We start from the raw sequence: 13,070 nt of genomic DNA, 5'->3' as shown, positions 1-13,070 counted from the left end.
TTGAAGCCAAAGAGCAAAAAAAAAAAAAAACTCTTAAACAATATCTGAGGTAACGTTATGAAAAACATAGTGGAAGACTCTTATCTCTGTGTGGGATATCCTTTTTATGTCCTAGCGGCAAATCATTTCTTTGTGTGTGCCTGGTCTCTAGTCTGTAAATATTGGTGTTAAATAAAAATAATTGCTATGGCTACTTAATATTTGAATTCATCATTTATTATAGTGTCTGGAATGTGTGCTTCCATTAATTCCATTAAGTCTGTTAAAAGTGCTTTTTTCTATATTTGCATAAAAGAATAACATATATGCATTAAGGAAGGGCTCAGATATTAGGCCATTTTCCATTTTTTAGGCAGTACACTAACCATTCACCAGCATTAATAAGACCTCTCCGAGTCTACAGTGGCAGTTCAGTTGGCAATGTGCTCACTTTCAAACAGGAAGACCAGAGTTTGGTCCTCACAGTCTGTGTAGAAAAGATTCAAATGTGGTGGAATAGATTTATCATCACAGGGGTGGAGTGGTGAAGTTGTATGCATCCTGAAATGACCTAGCCAACCTTCCTTTGTGAGCTTAGGTCAAAGAGATACTGATGTGGGATTTCCCTCTGTATGCTATGAATACCATTGGTTAATAAACTGCTGTGGTCTGATAGGGTAGAGTAGAGCCAGGTGGGAAAACTAAACTGAATGCTGGGAGAAAGGAGGCAGCATCAAGGAGATGCCATGGAGCCACTGCTGGAGACAGACATGTTGAAACTTGCCTGGTAGGCCATGATCTCATGGTGATGCACAGATTTAATGGAGATGGGTTAAATTAAGATGTAAGAGTTAGCAAATAAAAAGCTAGAGCTAATGGGCCAAGGAATGATTTAAATAATATGATTTCTGTGTTTTGGGAGTCTGTGTTGCTGGGAAATGAACAAGCAGCTTTTTTACTACAAATTGGTACACCAATGTGGATGACTAAATCCACGTGAAACCTAAGAAAGCTTGGAAAGGAATTCTAGCCACTAAAAAACAAATGTTAAACACATTATTTTCCTGGATGGACTCTTCTTGCTGGTAGCATGCTTCAGCTCCTTTAAAGGAAATCTTCCTGATTCAGAGGTAGCAGAGAAATGCCATGCTGTTTTGAAATGGCAGCTTCCTGGTCCATGCTGCTAGCACAAAGTCTGGTTTTTTGCCTACCACCCACTTTGGTTCGGGATGCTTATGTGACCAGTCAGGGTTGGGAGAAAAGTAGCCGAGTCCATACCCAGGCTCAGCACTACCCACCTGGGCAGTTGGCAGGATCGAGTCTGCTAGGAGTACACAGGCAGAAAAGCATGACAGATTCCTGCTGCCATACACAGAGATATATCCAGGCTGTTCACTGTGCTACATGGCAAATTTAGCTTTTACTGAGATAAAAAGTATTTATATGCTGCACAATGATACCAGGAGTTGAGGTAGTGAGGATGGCTCCTACCCAGTGGTTCTAGAACCTGTGGTGAACTACCTCCACCATATTTGAAGCCCGAGAGATGGAAAGCCAGCACCCAGGGATGCTGATACCATGATGCTTAGCATTTTATAAAGTACACTTGGACAGAAAATGATTTCAGATACAAAACAGGCCATATTTAGGCGTAAAAGATCTATAAATGAGACACAGTGTGTTTAAAAAATATACATAGGCTTGGGAAAGAGAAGAAAAAGAGTAAAGAGACAATAAATGTAATATAAAGGAGTACAGACAGTCATAGATTAAAGAAATAAAAATAATAAAATAAATATTAAACTTGTAGAAAGAGTAATAGAATAAAAATAATAAGCCATGTAAATATAGAATATACACAGAGAGTCTCAAGTATGTATATTTTTTTCTTTGGATTTTTAAAGAGCTATGTGAAAAGATACATTTTGTTGTGTGGGCTGCTAAGCTAAACCAACATATATATTTTAAAAGTACCTTGATTTCAGAATTTGGGTCTAAGGATATGTTACTTTGGAAAAGTGGTTCTTCTTTTGTTTCCACAGAGGATGAAAACCTGTGGAATCATTCCAGACTAATGTGGTTTGATGGACCAAGAGCCCCTGAAAGAGCTTTGTAAACATCCCCCAAAATTACTTCACCCAACAAAAAGCAGGAAGCAATTTGGAGAGAACTATGCCCAAATTTCCTAAAGGATTGTTTATAAATGTTTGTTTACATTTAAAGGGAGATATGCTATAGAGATTTGCATTGGTATGGATCTTACTTTGTTGATACAAATTCAAGTTCAATTTTGTTGTATGTATATTTCTGCTCTTGATTAAGTTATGGTGTTTGTCCAGCTGATTTAAAAATACAATGTATAATTAAGAAATATGGGTTAGTATATAATAATCTATAATAGTCAAGCTTGTAATCATGCTAGTTAGGTTTTCTGAATATATAGAAATATATTTCCGTTAGATAGATATTCTTAAATGCTTCAGAGACCTTCATCATATAACAATTAAAGTGTTTAAGGACTTAGGACTTTTCATTGCAGTGAGACACATATACTCCTGGCAACACCAATCTACTTCAAGAGTATGAACTACATCAAACAGGCTCCTCATGGAGTTTGCTACCCGTTTTTACAAGAATCTGCTTTTTCCTGGAGTGCTTGAAGGTATGCTGTGTATGCATACCATCTGGGCATGCAGGACCCATGGAAAATGAGTGCTAAACTTGTCTAAAGGTGAGATGATCTTTCAGGGTTCCTGTTTCAAGAAAGGATCTGCCAGACATTCTGCAGGATACAGAAGAAAGTGACTGGCAGACTGCCAATACAGGCAGAAATGTCTTTAATATTTCCAGCTTCATGGAAAAGTCTGCTGGATACTATGGGGCTGTAGGCTGAAGATGGATTCTTCAATGGTACAGAAGAACTCTGGGTGACTCTCCAGGCAGTGAGATGTCTCTGTCATTTCTAGAGTTTTGGAAGTTGCCTGCAATGTACTTCATGTTTACTTAGGTAATATTATATCCTTTTGGAGTCTTTGATGGAGCTGAAGAATTTATATAGTTCTCCTTAGTTATGGTAAAAGACAAAATAGATATATAGTATAACTGTAATTCTTGCTTGATAACTGTTTCATGTAATTTTACTATGTTAAAGTTAAAACCTCCCTTTTTATTTAAACAGAAAATGGGAGATATGTGGAATTTCCCTCTGAATGCTATGAACACCATTGGTTAATAATGAAACTGGCTTGGCCTGGTAGGATCGAGTAGAGCTAGGCAGGGAAAACTAAACTTAATGCTGGAAGAAAGGAGGCAGAGTCAGGAAGAACCTATGGAGCTGCTGCTGGAGACAGACATGCTGAAACTTTGCTGGTAGGCTGAGACCTCATAGTGATGCACAGATTAATGGAGATCAGTTAAATTAAGATGTAAGAGTTAGCAAATAAGAAGCTAGAGCCAATGGGCCAAGCAGTGATTTAAATAGTGTGGTTTCTGCGTGATTATTTTGGGAGTCTGGGTGACTGCAAAATGAATAAGCAACCTCCTTACAACAAGATAACCTGTTTGTTTTTTTATAGTGGATAGTTATAAAACACTAGAAATAAAAGTGTAAAGCTGGTCAAAAAAGAGAGGAAAGGCTCTAAAGCTTTTCTGTAAGCCGAACAATGAGGATGAATTTTTAAATAAGTCAACTTCATATCCTGTTACCTTCTGTTCTCATAGATAGAAAAATGATTGCATCAGGTTACTGATCACATTGACCAACTTCTTTTTTGGAGGCAACACAGTTATTATCTATCTTATTTGATTCAGTTCCTACAGGTATATTTATTGAAAAAAAAAAAAGAACCTGAACTGAAGATGAGCACAATCTCAAACATTAAGGAAGCTCGCCACATTGTGTCTAAAAGCAACCATCCAGTGTAGCCATTGAACTGCAGTGTATGTATGTATGCTTAAAGTTGTGAGGTATAGAGAGGTTGCGTCTGCATCCAGATATATTCCAAAAACTAGGTTTGTAGCATTTTTACCTGATGTAACTATGAGATCTCTCAAACATTTGGACCTATGAATGTTCTTTTTTTCTTGCTGTTTTGCTCAAACTACTTGGAAGTAAGCTGGGTCCACGTTTGGAAAGTATTGATTGATATTTTTTGTAAATAACCCATGATTTGGACAATTTCATAATAGTCTAGAGAACAAAGTGTGCTATTATCCCACAAAGTGTTGCTATTTACTGAAGGTGTCTGCTGTATTGTATCCTTTTTTCTCATTTCTTTATATGTATGTGTACCCATTACTATTTAATGTACAAATGATGAAACTGAAGCTAAAATATGTTAGAAATATACACCAATGTTTGAAAACACACCCAGGCTGCTGGGAGAGCTCTGCCTTGTTCCCAAATTTGACACTGATCATTGTGCCATTTGCTCAGCATGCCGGTCACGCAACTATTATTATTTTAAATATTCTTTTGGTATTTGACTATTTGCCTGCAATCTAAAGGGAAAGTCCTTAAAGAACTGACCATGTTGGGACTACACACTCATCAAAATTCTCATTGAATAAAAAAAAAGAGAAGTTTTTCTAGCCTTATATCAAGCACAGAATAAACAAGCTCAATAGGAAAATGTATGCAATGCTGGCTAGAGGGCTCAGTGGTTAAAGGACTTTCCACACCAGCTTGAAGGTCTGAGTTTGAGTCCTCAGGGCCCATGTATAAATGGTCAGTAGCTTCCATACTCCAAGAACTTCTGTGGCTAGATGTGAAAAGGAGTGAGGAGCATCTCTGGAAGCTTTCTATCTGCAGTGAGGGAACTAGCAAACTGCGGAACCAGCCTCAAGCAAGGCAGAAGGTGGAGACTGACACCAACATTATTCTCTGACCCCCACACATGTACTGTATAGCACACGTGTGCCCACGCTCTCTCACATATATATGTCCACCAAACACATCACAAAAACATGCAAATGAAGACTATGCATTCATTCATTTCCTAACTGCCCACACCTGCATAATCACACCAAAAACTGTATTAATTGAAACACTGTTTGGTTTGCTTCATAGATGTAAGTCTAACTAACTCTAAGATCTTAACCAATTTCCAAAGCTGTGGCCTACTGATAAGGTTCTGGTGTCTTTCTCCTTCAGCAGCTGCATGATATCTAACTCTGCCTACTCTCTCTATATAATTCTGTTTGAATTTTTTGCCTCTCTTTATTTTGCTCTGCCATAGCTAAAGCTTGTTTTTTATTAACTAATGGTTAATAAAACATACTCATAGCATACAGAGGTGTATTGAACATCATCAATACACCACACAAACACACATATACACACTCAAATGGGAATATACCATTAAAATCATTGACATTTTGAAAGGGAAATATATACTATGAACAAAGTTTTCAAAATTGGAAATATATATTTTTTAGGTTTAGTGTTTACCACCCTTTTGTCCAGTTTTGATTTGAAAAATACAAGATTGAAGAAAATCATTGCATACTGTTGAAGCAAAGACCAGTTTCTCAATACCCAGTTCTTCACAGTTTGCTTTAGGCAATATTTCTCATTTTTCAGTCATGTGATATTGGCACATACCTTTAATCCCAGCACTCAATAAGCAGAGGCAGGGAGATCACTATGTGTTCAATAACGGCTGGTCTATGCTTTATTAATGAAGTTTCTGAACTACCCAGTTCCACAGCCATTTAGTCCCAAATAAACATAAATGGACTCTTATTAATTATAAACTGTTTGACTTGTTAGCTCAGGCTTATTATTAGCTAGCTCTTATAACTTAAATTAACCCTTCATTCTTTTCTATGTTTAGTCATATGGCTTGGCACCTTTCTCAGTGAGGGATTCTCATCTTGCTTCCTCTGTGTCTGGAATGTGACTGACTCTCTGCTTTTTTTATTCCCAGAATTCTCTTAGTCTGATTGTCCCACCTACACTTTTTGACTTGCTACTGGTCAATCAGCATTTTATTTTTTTAATTTTATTTATTTATTAAGGATTTCTGCCTCCTCCCAGCCACCGCCTCCCATATCCCTCCTCCTCCCCAGGTCAAGTCCCCCTCCCTCATCAGCTCGAAGAGCAATCAGGGTTCCCTGACCTGTGGGAAGTCCGAGGACCACCCACCTCCATCCAGGTCTAGCAAGGTGAGCATCCAAACTGCCTAGGCTCCCACAAAGCCAGTATGTGCAGTAGGATCAAAAACCCATTGCCATTGTTCTTGAGTTCTCAGTAGTCCTCATTGTCCGCTATGTTCAGCACGTCCAGTTTTATCCCATGCTTTTTCAGACCCAGGCCAGCTTATGGACAATGATAAGGAAAAACCTAAACAAAGGAGGTTAGATTCAGGGACTTATTTTGTAAAAAAAGGGGGAACTGCTGTGGAATAATGCTTTGGTTCAAAACTCACCAAAGCCAGATGGTTTTTCCTTATCATTGTCCATAAAAACTTGTAATTAATACACTAAACAAAGAGAAACATCTATACTCTATTTTGAGAGAATATGGGTATAGTTTTCTAGCCTTCTTCCTGCTGATTGGAGGTGATAGTAATGTTATGAGGACATAAAGAAAATTTAGAATTATGGTCAAATCCTGACTGGATCATTCTCTGAGACTGGATCATCTCAGCCAGAAATCTTGAGGCTGTCTTGAATGTAGAATTCAGAGAACACTGCAATGGAGGTGCTCTGAAATATTGGATCATTTGGCCACCTGTTTCCATTGGAGAATTTTCAGGAGGATTTCCTTGAGCAAATCTTATTTTTCTTAACACAGAATGAATCCACATCCTGTCATTTCCTGAGGAAACAAAAGTAAAGCCTCTTCCCCAGAGTAACATATCTTAAATTGTCTTAAATTTTAAAGTCAAGGAATTTCATTTATAATCAAATGTCTTGTAACAGATGTTTTGACTTGCTCAGCAATCAAAGAATTCAAAAATAGCACACTAACATACAGTATCCAGATTCTCTGTATTTCCATCTTTATGTATTTGTTTTTTAACTCTATTTTATTTTTATTCTTTAATTTTTGGTATTTTGAGGCAGAGTTTCATTGTGTATCTTTGATGTTCTGGAGCTCACTCTGTAGGCCAGACTTACCTCAAACTCACAGAGATTCACCTGCCTCTGCCTCCCAAGTGCTGGGAATTAAGGCTTGTGCCACCATGCCTTTCTAGTCTATTTCTTCTTAAGGACTTTTTAAAATTCTTTTTTCTCTTCTCTCCCAAGCCTTAATTTATTTTTAAACACACTGTAAACCATTTAAAGTTTTGTTTTGTTTTGTGTCTGAATATGTCTTTAGTGTATATATCAATCTTTTTCTTTGCACATGAGTATTTAATCTGATAAGTGATATAAGTAGGATTAAAGATGTAGTTTGATGGCTGAATCCACCCCATTCCTTAGAATTTTGAGAGTCTAGCTTCATGGCAGAGGTACTGGCAGGAGTTCCTTTATTGCCACAGCTCTGTGGAGTATCTAGACCTATGCTACCACCAAAAAATCAAATGCCAACTTCTCGCAAGCACTATTTAAGTGTTTGGTTTCAGGACTTCTTAAAAGAGATGTTAGGTATTTACTGCTAATACTGAGTCAGGAAGTCCCTCTTAAAGGAGCTGTGCCTCTACTTGCCTCTCGCAAACAGAGTTCACCTGAGAAAATTATGGTACCAAGAAGCCATGTTTGACTCTGTTCTTTTGTGTCTAGAATCACTTCCCAAGCTCTCTCAAGTTTTATGTGGATGTAGTTGCTGAATGTTAGACATCATTTGTTGATGGAAGTTTCTGTCCCAACCAGTCCAACAGCCATTCAGTACCAAATAAACATATATTAATAAGCTTATATTAATTATAAACAGTTTGGCCTATGAGCTCAGGCTTATTATTAACTACATATTACATCCTAAATTATTCCATAATTCTTGTCTATGTTTAATCACAAAGCTTGATTTCTTTTCTCCATGAGGCATTCTTGTCTTGCATCTTCTGTATCTTGTTGATGATTAATAGTCTATCTTTCCTCTTCCCAGAATTATCATAGCCTGGTTGTCCCGCCCACACTTCCTATCTAGCTATTGGCCAATGAATGTTTTATTAAGCCAATATGGGTGACAAATCTTTACAGTGTACAATAGTGTTATCCATCAGCAATGGAGCAAATTTCAAGGCAGTCAAATCTACATAGAGAAGCCATTTCTTGATAAGCCAAATATATATTTAAACTTGAGCCTTCCCATTCTGGGATTGAATATCAGGCTCTTGCACACTAGGCAGCACTTCTTCCCTGAGTGTTAGTCCCAGCCCTATAATCTGTTTTCTTCTATATACTGAGCTGCACAGATGTATTTCATTGGTTACTACGCTTGGCAATTTATGTTTCATTACATAATAAGCTACAAGAAAATGTTGAATTCTTAGTTGGTTGGCTACTTAAGATGATATTTACCAGCAATTCTGAAAATTATTACCTGTATATCATATGCTAGAGTAGATAGCATATAGAATGCAGATAATGGGTATATATTTACAATGATGACAATGAAGCCTACAAGTACAGAAAGAAAGACCACTACTTGATCAGAACTGAAAACATCAGTGTGTCCTCACTTTTATTATTTTTATATTTATGTAAATATATATGAACACATCCATCTATTTTCTATGTATGACCATTTCTATATCTCTGTTTATGTCTTGGTTCCTACATATTATTTTTTAGTGATGAAAATCAATTTTCTGCAGGAAAGTTTGAGTTGAGAGCTCTGCTGGGGAAAGTAAGAATTAATAAATAAACAAACCTAGATCTGTTGCAGGAGCCACTTGTTTGTTCCTAGTTGCTCAACCCCAAAATAATCACACAGAAACTGTATTAATTAAATCACTGCTTGGCCCATTAGCTTTAGTTTCTTATTGGCTAACACTTACGTATTAACTTAACCCATCTCCATTAATCTGTGTATCACCACATGGCTGTGGCTTGCCAGCAAAGTTTTGCAATGCCTGACTCCAGTGGCTGCTCCATTGCTTCTCTATTTCCACCTTTCTTCTCCAAATATTCTGTCCAGTTTTCCCCACCTATCTAAGTTCTGTCCTATCAACAGGCGAAGACAGTTTCTTTATTCATTAACTGATAAAAGCAACACAGACAGAAGGACCTCTCACCCCATAGATTATCTAATGATATGAAGAAGCTGCTGGTAATGGGGACAGAAAATGAAAAAGTAGCCATCAATAGGAACAAAAAATAAACAAGTGGACAGTAATAGCAACTTTCAAATTGATATAAGAGTATTTTAAGGGGTAGCTTCAATTACAAGGGCTCCATTACATGCAGGAATTAAATTGAAATAACTTCTACTAGATAAAATTGAACATGACTTTGACATAGTAGTGGTTAATTTTTATTGTCAACTTGACTGGATTTGAAATTTCTATGGAAACATGTACCAGTGGGGCAATATGCGGAAAGTTTAACTGAGGTGGGAAAAGTATGGGTGGCACTACCTTATTAGCTAGGGTCTCCCAGACTAAGTCAAAAAGAGAAAGTGTGCTAACACTAGCTTCCCAACAGTGGCTGCAATAAGACACCTCTCAACCCTGTTACCCTTCCCTCTCTGCCATGATGGACTGCACCCTCAAGCTGTGTGACCAAATAATTTCTTCTTTATATATATTATATCTGTCATAGCAGTATCTTGAACTGCTCATCATCGTATCATCACACAGAGACTTTAAAATTAATTATGAATGTTCAGTCTTATCTTAGTTTTTCCCACTAGCTCTTATAACTTACATTAATATCTTCCTTTTCATCTATGTTTTGCTTCAGGGCTTTTTACATTTCTTTTATTGGGGATGTCCTACCTTTCCTGATTTTTCTGTGGCTTCCAGTTTATCTGGACCCAGGTGTCTCCCTCTCTTTCTTCCATTGTCTCTCTTCTCTGTAAGTCTATATTCTTCCTCCTACTTATTCTTTCTGTCCACCAACCATGGATATTCCTCCATTGCCTTACTATTGACCATTAAACTTTTTACTAGACTGATAAGGTGCTTTAGGCAGGCAAAGCAACACATATTTACATCATTAAACAAATGAAGCACCAACAAATGTAACACATCTTTCCATAGTTAAACAACTTCAATACACCTTTACATAGGTAAAGTAACATTCCATAACATAAACAAATGCAACACATCTTTGTATAGTTAAATATTTCACGTTTTCTCCTTATTGCCTAAATAAAAAGAAAGGTTTTAGCTTTAACATAGAAAGACAATAGACAATAAGAACAATCATCAAGAATTACATTTAGAATATCTATACTATTTGTATCTGACAATTTCAGAAAGAAAACACTCCATTCTTTATCCTATATTTATTAGTACTGTACCTAATTTATCACCTATTATTACTAAGGGAAGCTGTTTAGATAACTATCTAGTTTTGAACTTCATAAAATATCCTAAGGAGATTTATATTACTTGAGTAAATGAAAAGTACAGAGCAAGCCACTGCCATTTCCAAAACTGTAGAAATGAGAGAGACAACCGGCTGCCTGGAGTTCCACTCAAATTTGCTTTGTAATATTGGGACATCCAGCTTGACACAATACAGGCCAAGCACATCTGGCAGAATTTTCTATGAAGCAGGAATTTTAAATGACTGTACCACTTGTCTTGGTAAAGTTCTGCTGCCTTTTTCATTTGTATCTTGCTTGTCCAGTTTGGATGAATACTGTCACCAGTTGAAGCAAGGACAGATTCTTGCCCAAATGGATAGATTTGCCACAATGAAAGGAAACTCCATATGCAGTTTCTTTGATGTCTGTCATCCTTTTATGAAGTAGATTGGTGCTTCCAGGAGCAGATATTTCTCACCATCATGAAAAGCCTTAGGTTATTAAACATCTTAAATCTTATAGTCTGTAGGTCTCTGAAGCATTTGACAAGCACATATTTATGTAAAATATATTTGTTTAACTTTGAAAACATACTTAATATGACTACAAGTTTAATTATTATATAGTCAAATTATATAGCTAATGTACTAATAATCTGTATTTCTGAATTATACATTACATTTTTATATGAACCTAATAAACACAATACCCAAAACAACAGTAGAAATACATACAGTATAACAAAAATAGCTTTAAATTTATATGAAAATACAAAACCCTTACCAATGTAAAATACTTGACATTGTTATCTTTATATATTATATCCATATACCGCCAAATGATGACAAATATTTAAAACCCATCAAATGACCAAAAACCACCCACCTTCCCTCTTGGGAATGTGAGTCCTATGTTTTCTATACTGCTTCCTGTTGTCTGTGGGTGACAGCATCTCTAGGGGATCATGAGAAAATGGAGATAATGGTCAAGTCCTAGGAAAACTAGTTGTAACCTTTCTTGTCCAGAATGAGAAGTCTTCACTTCTTGAGGGATAAGTATATATGCCACCTTTTTGTAGTTTTTGTTTTTTTATTTCTTGATGTCTGTAGTTGAGATTTTCAGCAGGTCTCCTCTCATGAAACCTGATCTTTATCAATCTTGAAGGAATCCACAGGCTTTTGTTTCCACAGGAAAAAAAGCATAACCTCTCTCCCAAAGCAATTACATTTCTTGAATTCCATTTTAAAGTTAAGACAGCAGTAAGGTTTCTAGGCTGGTTTAATTCAGCAGTCCCTTTTACAATTCCATGTCTCTCAACAAATGATGTTTACTCAGCATTCAAAAAATCAAAGTCAACACAACAAACTACTTGTGTATTTTCCATCTTTATGTGTCTTTTTTACTTTATATTACTTTACTCTTTCTTTAAAGACTTTATTATCTCTAAACTATATATTTTCCCTATGAATGTCTATATCCATTTTCTTTTCTTTCTTAAACCTATGTACATTTTAAACACACCGTGTTGTTAGAATTCATTCATTTACCTTTTGGAACACCAGCCCTTTGGGCATAGTCTGAGGGGCTATGTATGCACTATAAGCTGGAAGAAGAAGTATGCTCACTTTCTTGCTAAACATGAGGAGAGATATAATATGGCAGGGAGACAACAAAGAATCAGTGGTAATTTCAGCCCTCTCTCTGTATTTGTGAGTTCATTTCTTTCCATTGGAACTCCCTAGCAAATATGATTCATTTACCTCTGTGTGATTCTGCAATAACACTGTAACTTGTTACTGCATGTCTAAATCCTTTTCTGACTGCGTGAGACAAACCTTAGCAACACAGCTTCATGTTGGTGACTTGTTTCTCCTTGATGAAGAGGTGCATTTGACTGAGTGCTGCTTCTCACCAGGAGCTCCATTCAACTGCCCCAGCTCTAGGAAGTTGGTGCTCATTTGTGAGCATTTTTACTTAGATCACTCTTTCTATCTAATATACAAGCTGCTCAAGTACCTGTTGTTTGGCAGAGTCTTTTAAAGAACCGTATCCATTTTCTTTCTTTTTTAAGCTTTCTCAGACTCTATGTAGAAATTAGTTCCCCGTGTTGGGCATCAAGTGTAGCAGGCTTTCTAGGACTGCCAGCCCCCACATCTTGACATGAAGATTTATTATTATTTATGAATGTTCAGCCTTAACTTATGTTTGCACTGTTAAGAGTAGCCTGTTTCTCTTTATTTGCATTTTTCCCAGGGACATTTTACCTTTCTTTCATTCTATATGTCCTACTTCTCTACATCCTCTGGATCTATCTGTCTGGTTGCTGCAAGTCTTTCTGTCTGGCCCAGGGCTTCTCCCTCATTATCTCCCCTTATGCTTAAATTCATTTTCTTACTTAGTTGCTTTGTCTACCAGCCTTGCCTATAGTTCTACTGCTTAGCTAAACAATTTTTTATTAAGCCAACTAAGTGCTTTAGGCAGATGAAGAAACACAATTTTACATCATTAAAAGTGTACAATCATTAAAATTGTAAAACAAATGTAATACTTTTCATAGTTAAATGCAGCATAAAAATTCAACACACCTTTACATAGTTGAGGTAATATTCTGGAACATAAACAAATGCAATATAATTTTACATAGTTAAATGTAGTCTGAGTTTTCTCTTCT

Source organism: Microtus ochrogaster (genome assembly GCF_000317375.1).
Source record: "Microtus ochrogaster isolate Prairie Vole_2 chromosome 14 unlocalized genomic scaffold, MicOch1.0 chr14_random_2, whole genome shotgun sequence".
NCBI classification, from domain to species: domain Eukaryota; kingdom Metazoa; phylum Chordata; class Mammalia; order Rodentia; family Cricetidae; genus Microtus; species Microtus ochrogaster.
The sequence above is the reverse complement of the archived record's forward strand: the minus strand, read 5'-3'. Positions refer to the sequence as shown.